Consider the following 4,678-nt stretch of genomic DNA (forward strand, 5'->3'; position numbering starts at 1 on the left):
GGAAAATTTAAGACCAAGGACGAAAGGGTAAGTATATAAGCAGATCCACCCCGCACGAAAGGCGTCTGCTTTCTGACCGGGTTTGGGGATGAGGATCACCACATCGTCGCCTAGCCTAAGCAAAGCTTTGATCCTAGGGATGTCCTCTTGGGTTAGGTGAGAATCACCGGAATGTGGTTTTTTGAGGACTCCCTGCGGAGGGAAGTCATCGTCCTCTACGAGGTCAATGGTGGCGGATGAGGATGATGTGAGACGAGTTTTTGCCATGATAAACAAGGAGAGAAAAGCAAAGAGTACCTGAAGAGGCGGGAGGAGGCGGCGCTGACAGTGAAAGAACGCTGAAAAGGGAGGATTTGGGGAGACGGAAGTTTTGAAGATTTTAAGGAAATGAAATGATGATGAAAGAGAAAAAGAGGGGCGGGTGAGATTAAATAAGAGAGGGTAGTTGGAGTTTTGAAAGATGTGAATTGAAATGGAGTATGCAAGAAGTCACTCAACGATACACTGCAATTTCCCGCTCAAATAATTAGGGTTGCACTTTCGCGGAAAATTGGGGGCAAACTGTTAGGCCCAAAATCTGGATATGGGCGACTTGGGACAAAGCGAGCCTGGAAGCATTGTGGGACGCAGGATATCAGGAAGCCAGGGTGACAGCATCAGCAAGCAGCGCAGGACGTGGGCTTTAAACCGCATGGAAGAAGCATACGAGAGTCCTGACACTTACCATATCCAAGGAAGGAAAGTCCTATTAGGTGTCAAATTAGGAATAACTTGGAGGAAAAGCAAGAAACCCTAACTCACCGAGCTCCCCTATATAAAGAGCCCTAGTGCAGAGAAGAAGGATCATCGAAGAATACAAGAATATACCCTAGCATCCATAGCAAACGCACGAACTGTATTTCCTCCCGAATTATAGTGAAAATATTGGTGGGATTCCGTCTCCCCCGCGGTTGTTTCCCAAATTGGGTTTTTCCGCGTCACCAAAATTGCTTGTGTTCTTTATTTACATTGCACATACAGGTTAACATACAACAAACGATCAAATCATAATACGAACCTAACGCTAAGACCACTTTAACCCTAAATTGCTAGAAATTTACCAAAACAACGCATATTAAGAAAAATTATTAAAGAATGAAAAAATAATAAAAGAGTTGTAAGTGAGGTAAAAAGAATGATTAAAAAAATGAAAAAGTAATAATAAAGATGTAAGTGGGGTGAAAAGAATGATTAAAGAATGAAAAAGGTAGTCCAAATAAGGAAAGAAGAGAAATGGAGTGAATAGATAATTTACCAAAAAGGGGAAATAGGGTGAAAATAGGAAAGTGGGGGGAATATAACTTTGAATAAGCTAAAAAAAATACATATAAGCTCATCAAACTTGATTTGTTTTACCTTAATTATACTATGGTCATATACTGTTGAATGTATAATCATATTTGTACATGAGAGGTGTTACGTACTCACAACCTATGTTCAACGACAGAATCTGATCCTTAGTCTCCCAACATTTTTTTTGTAAGATCAATCACTCGATTACCAAAATCACCCCGAGTGACACACTCGACAATGTCCTAATTCAGATGAGATAAATCCACAACAGCCAACACTTAGAAACTGTAGCAATTATTGGGTGTTTTTTTAAACTGTAAAGTGAAACTTCCTACGAATATAGCTTTTCCACACGTAGAGAGTCAAATGACTACTACAACTACGCAGTTGTTGGGATGTATCGTCCCCTATTATAAATCTACTCTAAAAACATGTGCATTTCTCCCACTGAGCTCAAAAGTTATAATCCCATACTTCTATCACATAATATAAGCTACTTACTTCGAAGAGAAAATCCACAAAAACAAGAGCAAAAATCAAATTTTACAAAATTAGTTTTCTTTGTAAAATCATGAAGAACTTAATAATGTTCAACAAACGTAGGGTTCAAATTTCTGGCCTTAAAAATTCTTCTCCTGCTTCCAAAAAAGACCTTAAAAGCAATAAAACTATGAACCCTACTGAAAATTCTATCTCCATCACAAAGACTGAACAAATACTTATCACAAATAATGTAAGTATTTAGTCTTCTTATTTTTTTTGCTTTTTTATTATCTAATGTCTTTGGCAATCACAATTTATGGTCGAATTCAGAATGTAAAATGAGGGTGTCGAGTGATACTGAGTTTCCGTATTGCAATCACACATGGACATGGTAAGTCCTATACAATTGTGTGTGAGAGGATAAATACATAAACTCATCGTCACCTGGTAACACACTATTATTGTTTAGAATATTCGTGAACTTGCGTAGTTATTTTTTTCGACCCTAATTTGGGTTATTGGGTATGATTATGTTTGTGCAGGTTCAGTTGTACAGTGAAAAAATAACGGTACAAAGTAGAGGAGTAAAAGGACACCAAGGAGTAAAAAGACCCCAGCAGAGAAAAACGGTGACAACAGGGAGAGGTGGTCAAGTTCATAAATATAGCGCATGATTATAGGACATTCAATACGGAGTATCTTTTTAAATAAGATCCATTTTATATTAGCTTCAAATTTGTATATAAGATTTATCGTTTCATATAACATTGATTCCATGTCTTTGAATTAATTAGATTTAATCTCTTATTCACTATTCTATTTAAGAAGATTAAATAGTACGGAGTAGTAAAAGTAATTACAATATTAATACGCAGCTAATGATATTTATCGTGTAAAAGCTGCGTTGGCAAATGTGATAAAAGAAACTTGTAAAGTGGAGTTGAATGGAGGAAGTATACATTATTGCAAGTAGTGAATTCTGTAGGAAGTGATTGTATACAGTAGAACAATTTAATTTTTTATGTATTCATACCCGGGTATTAATGAGTTACTTGTTGCTCTAAAATGTATACTCGTCTCTCTAAAATAAATTGAGTTTAAAATACGATCTAAACTATTCTAGTTAAACGAATGCACAGCAGTTTTACGTGGGTATAATGTACACAATTATATTGTTAGGTAAATCCAACGTATCCAACCGTAGTTTAACTACAATATCATCGGCGGATATAAGAATTTCTCTCGCAATAATGCATGAAAGTCTTGTTTGGTAAAACTAGCTGAAAATGTAGCTGAAATTTGAAAATGTAGTTGAAAACTGAAAAACTAACTGAAACCTAAAAGGAACTGAAAATTAGAAGCTAATAGGACAATTGATTATTTAAAAAAAATGTTTGACAAACTACCTGAAAGGCAGCAGGTTTTTGGTGAAATAACATAAAATGACATGATAATTATTTAATATTATTGATTGAAGCGGTAAAAAAAAGATTAAATAAGATCAGATAGCTTATATTTCTCAAATGTTACCCTAAGTAGCATTTCATTTTAGGTATCTTATTTGATTAAATAAGGTACTTATCAAACACTTGCAGAAAAATAAGGTAGCTAGAATTTTGATCAAAAAAGCTACTTTCTTCAAATAAGTTACCTGAAATATATCAAAAGACCTTCTCTAAATCCTAAATCCTCCTTCTCTCTAAAAAAACAAAACCCTAAATCCTCCCCCTTTGCTGCCGCCGGTCACCTCCTTCCTCCCACCGCCACCCATCAACCCCCTACCATGTCGTCGGGGATGGGGTCTCTCAAGACCTTTCTCCGGCGACCCGTCTCCTCTCTTCCGTTTAACTCTCCTCCCCTTTTTTACCCACACCCGGTTCTGGATCGTACGGGTCTGCCCGTTCCTCTCGGTCTGCGTGGTGTATGTGGGCTGTTCGGGTCTTATCGGACGAGTTTGTTGAGGTGGTGTGGCAAGGTGGTGCTTGGATCTGGCGGTGTTGTGGGTTGGTAGGGAGGCGGTGGCTTCCATTTTTTTTCATGTGTTCCGCTTTGTTTCCTTTATGTTTTTGTTTAATTTCCGCTTTCGTTTTTGTTTCGTCTCTCTTTCTGAGGGCTCTGTCCCCGTCTATCGGTGGTGTCCTTCTCTCAGGTTGAGAGCTTTCGTTTTCTGGTTCGTTTGCAGTTTTCTAATAAGTCAGCAGAAGATCAGCGTTGTTATAACGTTATATGGTTTTACATATTTTGTCCGATTCATGGCTACAATCAATCAGGTCCGAAGAAATGGATACTCGTCAAGGAAGATTCGGAGACCCTCTTATGGATAAAGGCTTTTGCGGCGAATCGATGATAGAGACTCTGTTGCAGTGTTTCATTCTTTGAACAAGAATTTATTTCCTATGGTTGTAATAGATTTGTATCCGATTGAGCTTGGCATATGTTGTAGATGTCGTATGACTTTTTATTAATGATAATGATCTTTTCTCAAAAAAATAAAATAAAAAAATAAGTTACCTGAAATGTTTTGCCAAACAGAGCCCAAGGCCCCGTTGGAATATTGTGAAATTTTCAGCATATTCAAAACTTTTAGTATGTTTAACTCACCAATCTACTAATTTAAGTGTTTGGTAAATGACATATTGAAACCGTAGTTTGAGCTTCAATCTACTTGTTTACAGACTTACACTATAGTGCTCCCCCAACATATAATTAATTCACTTTAGTATATAGGTAAAAAATGAATTTGTCAATCATTTACGCATAGATAATTAGATACAACAATTTATTAAACTAAACCCGCTAATTACCGAAACTTAAATCATTAAATGAAATATACTAGTCAAACTTAACAATCCAATCTATCATT

At 36.7% G+C, this 4,678-nt stretch overlaps 1 long non-coding RNA gene across 1 annotated transcript; it reads left to right on the top strand.

The window, feature by feature from the left end:
* The first annotated feature begins 1,712 nt into the window (after positions 1–1,712).
* On the top strand, positions 1,713–2,608 carry LOC141658788 (uncharacterized). The gene is made up of 2 exons (XR_012549424.1): positions 1,713–2,065; positions 2,358–2,608. It is a non-coding gene; the product is annotated as an uncharacterized LOC141658788 (long non-coding RNA).
* The last annotated feature ends 2,070 nt before the right edge of the window (positions 2,609–4,678 follow it).

The sequence above is a fragment of the Silene latifolia genome, chromosome 6 (genome assembly GCF_048544455.1).
Source record: "Silene latifolia isolate original U9 population chromosome 6, ASM4854445v1, whole genome shotgun sequence".
Classification (NCBI taxonomy): domain Eukaryota; kingdom Viridiplantae; phylum Streptophyta; class Magnoliopsida; order Caryophyllales; family Caryophyllaceae; genus Silene; species Silene latifolia.